We start from the raw sequence: 13,051 nt of genomic DNA, 5'->3' as shown, positions 1-13,051 counted from the left end.
GTCTTGGAAGAGGTGGCTTCTGAGCTGGTGTACTCTGAGTCTCTTCCCATCAGCAATGGCAGTTGAGAGAATCAGAGGGAGGTTAACAGAAGAATCACGCGGGAATGTGCAAAGCAATGAGCCTTTATGACAAAGCCTAAAATAAGGTGGTAGGAGGGAAACAGAGGAAAGGAAAGAGAAATCCAGGGCAAAGGGCTAGATGCAGATTTTAGTGGGTGGAAGGATCCAGTCCCCAGAAGTGGGAGGACATCTCTAGGTCTTGAGTCACCAGGCCTAGAGTACAACCATCTTCAGGTCATTGCAGGAAGTGAGATGGGGACCAGAAAGAGTTATTAAGCAAGGCTGTCTTCATACTTGGCTCACACAGGTTTTCCTTATCCTAGCTGTACAAGCAGAGGACAAGATATTTCTGAAAGAGATCTCGGCAGGTTACTAAACCGTGCATGCCCTTTAACCAAGCAATACAACAACTATTCTCTTGCCCCAACAAACTCAAAAAATAGGAAAAGGACCTCTAAGTACAAAACTATTTATAGCAGGCCTTTGGGCAGCAGCATGAAGACATTAAGGGAATGCCCATCAGTTGGAGACCAGGTGAACAAATTCATAGTAGCTCAATGTAATAGAATATTATTGATCTATGAGAAGTGAGGAAGGGAATAGTTTCCAAGAAACCTCTAAATACTTGTATGAACTGATGCAGAGTGAAATGAGCAGAACCTGAAAGATAGTTTATACTTTAACAACAACAAAAGGAACCATTTTGAAAAAAAACCTTCAGCGATTCAATGGCCAGCCATAATTCCAGAGGACTGATAATGATAAATGTGGCTCACCTCCTGCCAGAGGGATGAGGGACTCAAGACACAGTGAGGCATACATCGCTGGATATGGCCAGCATGGAAATTTGTTATGTGTGACTATATGTATTTGTGATGAGGCTTTGTTTTCCTTTTCAAAGCAAGAGAGAAAAAAAAATAATGCTTTGTAGTAGAAAAAAAAATTAATTATAAGAAAGGGGAGAAGAAGAGCAGAGGGTGAAGTGGGGGAGAGGGTGAGAGGTGTCATGTCCAAAACAGAAAAAGCTTGTCAAAAGTAAGCCCCCACTGGCCTCAGAAAGCCCCCAAATAGAGAGATTTTCATGGTGGATTATCGTATTTTCAGGTCAATTTCAGATGATCTAGTTTTCACAGATCCATATTCATGGATTTTTAAAAGTTAATTTCAACAAAAAGCCTTCACATTCAAATATTCAAATGCAACATTTACATCTCAAACTGACCTACTTGAGGGAAAAGAAAAGAATAAACCGGGACTTAATTAACAATCAAGCTTTAACTACTTTCTCCTTTCTTTCCATTTAAAGAGCTTACAAGCAGAGGTCGACCTTTCTCAAAGGGTAGGTGTTCTTAGCTAATACTCGAATCTCCCACCATCTATATATAACAAGCCCGTGGGACATTGTTTACAATTTTTAAAAACCAAAGTCAGTTGTAAACCTTCAGTCTTGAGAGAGGATGTGGAGGGAGAACATCGTCCCAATTAATTACAGATTTCAGTGAAGGTTCCCTTCTCATTCCCCCACCTCATCTCCCATTGCTCCAAGGTATCTGCCTCCACTTCCAAAGCTGAGGAGTGCTGTGCTCTCAGCTTCTGCCTAGAGGTGGTTTAGGGACATTCTAGTCTTTGAGGACTTTGAGATCGACTTCTGCAGCCTCCAGACAACAGGGGAACTGAGAGTCCAAGAGCATCGAAGGCTTAGGATTATAGGGTCTCAGATTCAGAGTGGGAGACGACCTTGGTGGTCACCTTTTCTGGCATCGTCATTTCCCATAAGAGGTGCTTGAGAGCCGGGGAGTAAGTAGAAAATGTGGAAAGGAATTCTAGTAGCAGCAGTAATAGTAATAACTAGTCTTTACATAACACTTTACGAGCACTCAGATGGCTAATTTATATGATCCTCACAGTAACTGCTATTATGATCTCCATTTTGCAGATGGGGATTCAGGGGCAGAGGCTAAGTGACTTACCCAGGGTCTCACAACTGGGAAGTATGAGGTAGTATCTGAACTCAGGTCTTCCTGATTCCAGACTCAGTTCTTTTCACTGCTTCCAGCTGCCCAGGAGTGTGAACTTGGCTCTTCTGAATCCAGATTCTTTGTTCTTTTCTCTCCAACCACGTGGCTTCATATCCCCTTTTGGAGGGTTCAGATGCCAGTTCTAGCCTGACTGAGTACTCAGTTTTACTTCTCACCCTTTGGGAAAGTGAAGATGTTGGGTGGCCACGAGAAGATTCAGCCAGAAAGAGGCCAGAGGAGCCACAGCTATGCCAGACGACATGGATTCAAACAAAATCATTAAGCTGATGGTCTTTTTTCATCAGGAAGGGGGAGGCTCCCCTAGAGATTTCTTTGACAGAGATGGACCTCTCACCTATAGTTTATGCTCTTAAAGAGTTTCCTGGAGCCTTTGAGCTAAGGTGACTTGCTGAGGGCCACAAATCAATTAGGTGTCAGAGACAGGACTAGAGCCTCCTACCTCCATAGCCAGCCCTCTATCCATTGTACCACCAATATATGTGTGTGTGTGTGTGTGTGTGTGTGTGTGTGTGTGTGTGTGTGTCTGCGTGTGTCTGTATGTGTGTGTATGGCATGTGAGGAGGGAACAGTTGGCTTTTATCAATACTATTCCACAGTGGAACAGCATTCACAAAGTTGACTGAAAGGTGGAGAGAATCTACTGTACAAGATTCATGGTTTATATTATCTTTTGCTTAATAATTGAAAAAAGGACATTTGGTTCTATAGACAAAAATGTCTTAAAGTTACCAATAAGGTGACTTTCACGAAAAATGTCAAAATTATACAAAATTCTTTGCAAGATATGGCAGTCGGGTGTGGTAGAACGGATAAGAAGTAAGAAGACTCGAATGACAGTCTGACCTCTGACACTAGCTGTATGATTTTATACAAGTGACTTGACTTTTTTAGCCTCAGTTTCCTCATCTGTTAAAAAGGGATCATGACAGCAGCTACCTCCTAGGACTATTCTGAGGATCAAATGAGATAACAACTACGTTAAGTGTTGGCCAACAGTAAAACACTGTGCAGATGCTGCTGCTGCTGCTACAACAGAGACAACCTTGTTCAGTGAGCCTATGGCTACTGATATAAGGCAAGGCACAGAGCAGGTAGAAGTATATTCCCTAAAGGTGTTTCCCACTATCAAGGAGGGAATCAGTTCAGACTCCAAGTCAGAGAGATGTTTTTAATTAATAGTGACATTTGCTAGTTTTTCCTGTTTGTGTATAACAGTGTCCTTATTTCATCAAGTCCTGGGTGAAACTCATATTCATTCAGAATAATTTTTCCATAACTATCCACTAAGAAACACCAAGTGGATGGAAAATGTTTATTGTCCCAACTAGCTACAGTTGGATTACCTTTATAACTTATCCATTAATATATGCATTTCTCTTGAGCAAGAACTTCAAATGGATCACAAATTGAACTTAGAAACAAACAAGAGGAAGAAGAAATACAGTCCTCTTTTGCCTTTGGAAAAGTGTAATATACTTTTAATGACTGTAAGCGTCTCCCTTAAAGTCCCATTCCCTTAATGCCAATATTTTTCTGGTGGTGTGGTGTGGTGTGGCTAGGAATCATAGAACCCTGCAGTCTATGAAGAATTGAAATCCATAATTGTTCAAAGGGCAAGGGAGAGGCAGGTAGTGACTGTGGGCAGGTCAAAATGATGAAAAATAAGGAATTACGATGAAGAAGGTAAGTTGAAGATGTTGTCAAAGAAAGTTACGAACAGAAAACAAGACCAGATAGCCACATGGTGAAAATATGTGACACCTACTGGACAATTCATGCTTTCTATAATCACCTTGAATTTTTCAGAGAAATTGAGAGAGACCCCTAGAAGGCTAGATGACCCCACTGGGCAAATCTGTGGCCAAGTAAGATGATATGGGACAAGAAGGCTTGGAGGGGGGAATGCCATCTGCATCACTGGAAAGAGGAGATTACGAGTCAATTAATCAACAATTAATTACCTAACATGTTCCAGACACTGCACCAAAAGTGAAACAATCCTTGCCCTCAGAGAATTTACACTCCAATAGGGTCCATTCCAACGATCCATATGTCAGGATATACACAACCAATAAAGGGTGATTTAGGCAGCTGGCGAGATCAGTCAAGGCTTCATGTAGAAGGGGATACATGAGCTGTGCCTTGACGGAAAGAAGGGTTTGGGGAGGTGGGGGGGGGAGGGAGTCATATCCTGAACATGGGCACAGCCAGTGTAACAAAAAAAAGAGAAACAGAAGCTGGGGTGCTGAGAAGGAGGAAGATTCCCAGCTCGGATAGATGCTGGTCTGTGTGGCTCGGGCTGGGTTGTGAAAGGCTTTGAGAGTCAGTAAGTGCTAGGGAGCTACTGCACTTTATTGAGTAAGTGGTGAGGTGGTGAAAGCAGCAGTTTAGAGAAGTCATTTTAATAACTTTGTGAAGAATAGGTTAGAGTGTATAGAGGCTTAAGGCAAGGAAACTAAGTCAGAGTCTATTGCATTGGTCCAGGAAAAAGGGGAATAGGTATGAAACAGGGTGGTGACTGTGTAATCCGAAAGAATGTGTTGGAGGTGAAAAGTGCTGCCCACTTAGTGATGGTGAGATTGGACAAGTAATCAGCCACAGCCACATGGGGTGAGGAAGAGAAAGGGGCTCACGATGATGCCCAAGGTCATGAAGCTGAGTGAGCAGAGGAGAGGCAGTACCTTAGACAAAGAAGGACACATTGGAGCAGAAGCAAATGGGAAGGTCAAGACGATGAGTTGTCTTTTGGACTTGGGATGAAAATGCCTCCAAGGCATCCATCTGATTAGAGAGAGTGCAAAGTCTGTAAATCCTTTCCTAGACAGTGTCCTATTTCATAGGAACTGTGTGAAGGCAGTAGGCACAGGAACCATCCTTCCTACTTTACAGGATGAAAGGCTGTAGAGGCAGATTTGAGTTTGGAATTTTGCCTCAGTCACTCATTAACTAAGAGACCATGGTAGGTTACCTAACAGGTAGGACTGTCCTAACCATTTAGCCTCAGTTACCTTATCTCTGAGTTGGGTCCCTACCACCCATGGTTATGGTGACAATCAAACAAGATGCCATCTGTAAAGCCTTTTGCAAAAAGTGCTAAAATGTGAGTTCAAAGCCAGTTATGAAACACTTGATGCATGCCAGGCACCCTGCTAAGGGCTGGGAATACCAAAAAAGGCAAAAGCGCAATCTCTGCCCTGAAGGAGCTCCCAGTCCACGGGAGACAATATGCAAAGAACTCCATTCATAAGAGATAGATGCAGTGTCTACAGTATAAATGAAGGTGATCCCATAACCTCAGTGGAAGGCTGGGGACGGGGTGGGGGGCGCGGCATAAAGCCAGGGGGAGTGGACCATGGAGTAGGTGGAGGGAAGTAAACTGTAAACATTAAATGGGGTAGGTGATGTAGAGTGTTAAAAGGGACATGGTTAAAGAGATCCAAATGTGTGCTTTTTAGCCAAACAGCCTCTCCATGAAAAATGGAAAGGAGCCAGGTCCCACAAACCCTACAAATGTAAGCTACCCAGCTCTGGGGTCTGGAGCCCTGCAGCTGGAGCCTGCAAACAGTGCAATCATTTGTCACATTTCTATGCAAAGGGTAAGTGGTTGTGAGTTATTTTATGGGAGTTGGGTTGAATTTTTCTTAACTTTTTTTTTTCCAAACTGAATTTCAGGGGATGGGAAGGCCCCACTGTTCTTGTTTGTGTTGAGTAAAGTTCTGAGAATAGAACACTGTTTAGCCATCTCGGAGAAGAAAACCAGACCTGTGGAAATCAGAATTTTCCAAACAGATACACTAGGGAGTAATTATTCACATCGACAAAAGGTTCTGCCAAAAGGTTCCTTTAAATAGCAAGCTTGCCTGCTGGCGTATCTCAAACACATTTTTATGTTTTTAGGAAAAAGGCCTGAATTAAAAAAAAAATCAATTAACACACACTTTGTCAGGAATAGAACTATTGTGTAGGGAGAAGCATGCCAGAAAGTCAGGCACCATGAGCTTTGGGGGTGGGGTGGGGGAGGGCCACAAATAGGATGTGCTGATCATTTCCAAGTGGGCGGAGGGCCAGCTGGGAGGTACCAAGGAAAGGGAGACATGTTGAGTTCTAGGCACCTGCTGTTGTGGGGAGGAGCAGGTTAGGGCAGAGCAGGTTCTGCCATATATTTATGGGGAATGATGGAAGAGGGAGGTGGGGAGATCATTAATTAACAGAGTTGTACAGGCGTGGAGATTTCTTACTTCTCTGGCTTAGGGATTAAAACCAAACTGGCATTTTTGCAACACTGAGTTTCTGATCCCTGGGTTTGTTTCACAGAATCACTGATTCTCAGAATTGGCAGGGACTCAGAGGGTATCTAGACCAGCTTAAGCTGGGGTTAACTGATTGGCTGTCTGTCTGTATGCAGCCTATGAGCTGCCTCTAGATTGTAGGGAGTCCATGAACTTAGATTTGGAAAAATACATCTTTATTTCCATTAACTTTGGTTTTCTTTTCTTCCTACCTATTTTATTTTATGCATTTAAAATCATTGCTCTGAAAGGTGGTTCACCAGGTCCTTAGGCTTCACCAGATTGCCCAAGGGGTCCATCACACACACACACACACACACACACACACACACACACACACACGAAGAACCCCTGGACTTCACCTGTCCATCCACATCTACAGCATACATCCTTAGCCACTTGAAGACCTCTGGTGAGGGCGAACCCAGTAGGCAGCCCATTCCATTTGGGTGAAGCTCTAAAGTTTTTCCTTGCATGAAATCAAAATCTGCCTCTCTGCAGCTTCCACTCATTTCCCTCTGGGGGGAACATAAAGTATCCTTTTCATATGACAACCTTTCACATACTTGAAGGTATTGTGTTGCTCTCCCCACCCCCACTCCAGATCTAATCCGTTTGAGGGTCAATATACCCACCAGCTTCAAAGGCTGCTCATAGGGCAAGGTCTCACATCCTTTCACCATTCTGATTACCCTCCTCTGGGTGCTCCAAAGTTTATCTTCGCCCTTCCTGAGAGGGTGGGCCCCAAACCCAGCCCTCCAAATGTGGTGGGACCAAGGGGAGCCAAGCACAACTATCATTCCCAAACCTGGAAAGATCAAACAGAATCCTGCCACTGAAACCAGTAAGGTTGGTTCTGCCTTCTCTGTGATGCTACTCTTGCCTGTCTCCAGTGCCCTTGGGGTACAGAACACAAAGACATTGACTCCTTGGGCTGTCCTGGCAGAGTTATGCTGGAAAATGCATAAAAGGAAATCTAAAAGATTACAACCCTAACCCTAACCAATTACATTTATCTCTATCTTTCTATCTGTCTATAGTTCTTCGTATTGATATTGATATCTATCTAGATATTTGATATCTAAAAATAGGTATCAGTATTAATACAGATCTAGACCCTATACCATATGGGCAGTTGTGGTAGGTATAGAAGAAGCTTTGACCATGAGTCAGAGGATCCAAACCTGAATCTCACATCTTTCCCTTAAGACTCTGGTGACTTTGAAGAGGCCATTTCACACCTCCCAGCCTCAGTTTCCCTATCTATAAATTGACAACAGTAGACATGATGATCTCTAATACCCTGTTTCATTCTAACAGCTATCATATCTCTTTTCTTCTTCCTAATAGAGCAAAGGAAAAAAGAGGGCAAACTTTATAGGGAGTATCAGAGGAACTTCGGGGGAATCCAGCTTCATCTGCTATAAGCTACAGGTGAGAAGCTCCCAAGCAGGACTTCACCCAGGCTTGAGCAGGGAAGACAATCTTGTCATTATAGTTAATTTTCTATAGCATTTTAAGATTTAACAAAGCATTTCCCAAACCACCACCCTGTTAGGTAGATAGTTGAAATATTATTCTCCCTATGTTACAAATGAAGAACTGGAATCTCAGAAAAGTTAAGTGACTTAATATTAAGAATAGCTTATATTTATATAGTAATTTTAAGGTTTTACAAACGTAATCTCATTTGATCCTCACAAAGACCTTGAGGAATTGGGGATTATTATTGTCTTCAACTTACAGATTGAGGAAACTGACTCTGGGAGTGTGCCTTGCCTAGGGTCAGAACAACCAGTGATTGTCTGAGGCAGGTTTGGAACTCCTCACTCCAAATCCAATGAACTAACCACTGCACCCCCTCTTTGGCTAGTCCTCTAAGCTTCTTAGGAGCTGGGATGCCTCCCTTTTTCATTCTCACCCCAGCACCTACCACAGTGACTAGTGCTAAGAAGATGTTAATAACTTTTAGTTTATTCATATTTAGGGGTCAGGGACAGAATCCCAGTGCTTATGACTCCTCATCCACTCATACTTCACTGATTGCCTCAATAAATAAAAAGAAAGAAAATAAGAGAAAAAAAAAAGAAAAACTGAGAAGGTAGGACTGTTCACCCAAAAGAGCAGAGAAAAATAGGACCATTTCTCAGTTGCTGATGTCGGATGGTGCACCACAAAGAGTGGTGGATTTTGAGTTGAAGGACCCGGGTCTGCATCTTGATTCTCTACCTATGACCTGTATGACCTTGGCCAAGTCACCCCCATGGAGCCCCAACTGTAAAATGAGGGTCCACAATGGCATGATTTCCAGCATCTATTCCAGCTCTGAACAATGATCCTATGAGACTTAAATGATTTGCAGTAAAGCAAAGGTTGGGGATCTTAGAGGCGGAGAGTGGAGGGGAGAATATGGGGGAGAGGAAGGGGCAGGGTGGTGAGGAAAGGAATTAAACTAGAGGAGCCTGTAGGGGGAGCCACTGAGCCCACGCTTAGCGGCCCATGTTTACTAGAAAATGACAACTAGTTTGGAAATTAATGAATGCTTTGCATTCTCCCACCCTCCTAACAGTCTGGATTGAGTTTAACACCCTCTGTGTTAAAGATTTAATGAACAGTTCCCTTCAACCTGCCTACAATTCTCACAGTTTTTCCAGGATTCCCTCAGGACTAGTGGATGCAAGGAAACGATCTCACACTTGTTGAGGCGCTACTGTCTAATTGTTCACGCGTCTCCACATCCGAGCTCCCAAACTTGACTGCAGGCTTCTGAAGTGGAAGGATCCTCTCTCACTTCTCATACCTGCCTTCCCCCCAAGTTTCCCACAAGAAAATGAGCAAGTGAACAAGGAGGTTCTATTGGCCCCAAAGGGGAGCCACCTTTGCCTCTGTCATGGAGAGACTGGCACTTTCTTCCCTTCTTCATGATGGATTCAGGCTCCAGCAGAAAATAGCTCCTGTCTTCCAAGTAGGTCTCAGGAAAATACAGTTCATATGTTGGAGGAAGTGATTTAAATATAGCTTCTTGGGAGAAGAAAAACTAGTTTAGAGTTTTTAGAGGTTACCACAAATCCATATGTTATAGTATTAGTCTGAATAGAATTTTCAATTCGATTCGAGAACTATTCACTCGCTTCTGAGATTTTCTTTATCACAAAATAAATTAAAATGAAGTAAAAGGTGAATTAAGCAAATGAAGTGGCCTATGCCAGATTCTATGGGGGAGACTAGAGAGAATAGTGGTCTTGGGGTCAGAAGATAGGGTTTCTAATTCTAGCTGTGGCATTGATTATCTGTGTGACCCTTTGTAAATCGCCATCCTCCCTGAGCCTCTCTGCTTCCTCTGGAGATTGGAAATGCCTACCTCATGAGACTACGGAGAGGTAAAAGCCCTGAAAACCTTAGAGGGCAATTCTGCAGGCACAGAGCTCCATCTCTGATCTCCCATCTCCCATCTCTGACTTTGCATTGTCCTTCTCTCATTCCTAAATGCACTTCCTCCTCCCATCCTCCTGCTGGAGGGGACCATGGTTCCCTTCAAATAACACCTTCCAAGGTTATCCAGTACCTGCCTTGTATATATCATCTGAGCAACTATCTGTGCCGATTGTCTCCTCTCTCAGAATGTAAGCTTCTTGAGAGCGAGGACTGTTTCTATTTTGCCTTTGTAGTCCCAAGAGTTGGATACATATTAGGCCCTTAATAAATGGCCATTGAGTGATTCTTTCACTTGTTCCCTGACTTCCTCAATGTCTTCAATTGAAATGTTTTTGGAAATGAATTGAATCTATCATACCAAATCCCCCTCCTCCCTTTCCCTTAAAAAGAGTGTAAGCTGTCTTTAAAGGCTTCCAGTGAAGGAAAGAATGAGTGTTTACATTCCCTAGCTAGCCTTACCAAGGGATCATCTCTCCTCTGTGAGGAGACCTCCAGGGACAGCTGGTCAGGGGCTGAGTCTTGTTGAGGCTACCTCTGCCATGCTTCTCACATCGGTCTTCTTCTCTCCACTCCTGGTCCCCATCCTAATTCTTGCTCTCACCAGACTCTTGAAAGGGCCTCCTGGGCTGTTTCTCTGCACCTATTCTTTCTCTTTTCCAATGCATCTTCCACAAGCTACCAAACTAATCTTCCTGCAAAGAGAAAAACCATGCCCTGCTTTGCTCAAGAATCTGCCCTGGCTTCCTAGGAAGAAATAGGAAGGCTTCTGTTGGACATTTAGAGCGCTCCACCACTGTGTTCCCACCTCGCCTTTCAGGCTCCTGTCTCCTTCATAATTCCAGTCATTTGGCTTATCATTCCCCTCAACAGAACTCTCCATGGTTCTGAACAAGCATTTTCCCGTTCCTGGCACTCTCTCTCCACTCATTGTTGTCTCTTAGTCCATTTCCCTTCAAGGCCCATTTTGGGGACTGCCTCCTCCTTTAGGCCTTTCCTGATCACCCTAACTCAGGCAGGAGTTCTTAATCATTTTTATGTCACACAGTCCTTTGGCATTCTTGTGAAGACTAGGGTTTCCTTCTCAGAAGAATACTTTTAAATGCATAAAATAAAATACATACCATGACAAAGGACACCAGTTACACTGAAATAGAGTTATCAAGATACTTTTAAAAACAAATTCATGGACTCCAGGCTAAAAACCATGGACTTGACTGTTTGCTTCCTTCCCTGAAACAAGCTACTCTGTGTTTATTTTGCATGTATTCACACTTACTCTTCTGGGTATATATTGCAGGTAGTTAGGTGTCACAGCAGATATAGCACCAAGCCTGCAGTCAGGAAGACTCCTTTTCCTGAGTTCAAATCCTGCCTCAAAAACTTACTAGCTGTGTCACCCTGAGCAAGTCATTTAACTCTGCCTCTATTTCCTCATCTAGAGAAGGAAATGGCAAACCACTCCAGTGTCTTTGCCAAGGAAACCCCAAATGGGCTCAGGAAGAGTTGGACAAGACAGAAAACAAGTAGAATGTAAACTTCTTAAAGGCACGCCCCCACCCCGAACCGCCCCCCCCCCCATCTGTTAGCACTTCATAAATCCTGATTGAAGAAAGACTGGACTCCCAAGGTTGCTTCCAGCCCAGGCCTTTGATCTCCTGATCCTGTGAATAAAGAGAAACTCTCCCCGTGCCCTAGAGGCCCATTGCACTTTTGGACAGCTCCAACTTCAGCAATGCCATTGTTTAACACTGTTGGCTGGGAGGAAATTTTCCTTTGTATGCACTCTTAATCCCTCAGGCAGGAGAAGAAAGTCATTTTCTCATGTTTTATCCTCAGGGGAGGCAGAAAAATGGATGGGAGGGTTGGGGGAGGAGGGAAGAGAAGGAAGAAAGATTTTTGACACAACAGTCCATCTCAGTCTTCTAGACTAACAGCTGGATGGCAGCCACCTTCATCCCTGTCCCCTCCAGGCTTATGGATACAATTTGTACTGAGCCACTGTGTAAGGGAGGTCATGGTGTTTGGGGCCTTGGTGTCTATTCTGTGTCATCTTCTGGATTGCAAGGACATGGAGAGAACATTTTTCTTGCCTTACTCGTTTTTTAAGGCCGCCTATTCTGCTCCCCACCCCCAACACCTTTTTTTAAAAAAATCACACACAACAAATTAACAACAGCTGAGATTTAATTAGCAATTTTTTATACCTGGAACAAGTGATTGGGAGGGGTGCACCACCTGCTCTTGGGTGGTTGGGTGAGGAAGTAAACCTCAGTACACCAAGCAACAAGATTTGTCAGGCAGCTCTTATATGCCCAGGGTGCTGGTCAAGTGGTTGGCTATTGGTATAGGGATCCCTTCACATAGGGAACTCCTGGGGGAGGAAATTCCCTCTGGCAAGCACCCTGGCAGCTAGGGAATCGCCCAAAGCCCTAAGAGGTTATGAAAATTGACCAGGGCCATACAACCCTGGTCAGAGGTCAGAGGCTGGAGCTTAAACTCAAATTTTTCCGTGCTGAGAATATACAGTCCCTGCCTTCAAGAAGCTTGTATTCGATCACAAAAACCATCTGCACTAATACAATTTGTATTAAAATATATGCAAAACACATAGAGCAATTCTTTGTTATAAGGGATAACTACGTGGAAGAAATAGGAGTAGGAGGGATACAGGGGCAAATCTAAGTGACATAAAAAAGCAATATATCTACAAATGTATATTTCGAAAAAAACCACAGAAAATAAATCCATGGCAATTTTGGTGGGGGACAGAGCACTGCCAAGCAGTTGGGGGAGAATCCAGGAGAGTTTAAGGTAGAAGGCAGCTCGAGCTGAGTGGTGGGGGGGGGGTACAGTAAGATCGGGGTGCATCCCAAGGCACAGAGCACCTGGCTGGGAGCTGAGAGTGGTGCCTTTAAGGAACATCAGAAAGGCTGGTTTGAGATCACACAGAGAACTGTGAACTATCTAAGCTTCTGAAGCTGGAGATAGCCAAGCTGAAGGGCTCTTCCCAATGGAGCCATGCAGAACAAGGCTGTTAGCACCTTCCAAATTCTCCACATGCATCCCCTATCATTGCATCCGAGCCAAATCTCTGTGAAATGGGTATATAAATGTTACCAACATACTAGGCACACATGATGAATGTACACTGGACCTGTACTGGCTGGAACAAAACATGGCTTCTCAGCAGACTCAACAACCAAGATGGGGGGAGGACAGATTGTTGAA

The 13,051-nt window shown here is 43.7% G+C and overlaps 1 protein-coding gene across 1 annotated transcript in view; it reads left to right on the top strand.

Moving 5' to 3' along the window:
- LOC118847934 (serine/threonine-protein kinase TNNI3K) overlaps positions 1-13,051 on the top strand; it is a 394,003-nt gene that overhangs the window by 332,379 nt on the left and 48,573 nt on the right. The gene's annotated exons all lie outside the window — the stretch shown is intronic.

Source organism: Trichosurus vulpecula, chromosome 4 (genome assembly GCF_011100635.1).
Source record: "Trichosurus vulpecula isolate mTriVul1 chromosome 4, mTriVul1.pri, whole genome shotgun sequence".
NCBI lineage: Eukaryota > Metazoa > Chordata > Mammalia > Diprotodontia > Phalangeridae > Trichosurus > Trichosurus vulpecula.
The sequence above is the reverse complement of the archived record's forward strand: the minus strand, read 5'-3'. Positions and strand labels throughout refer to the sequence as shown.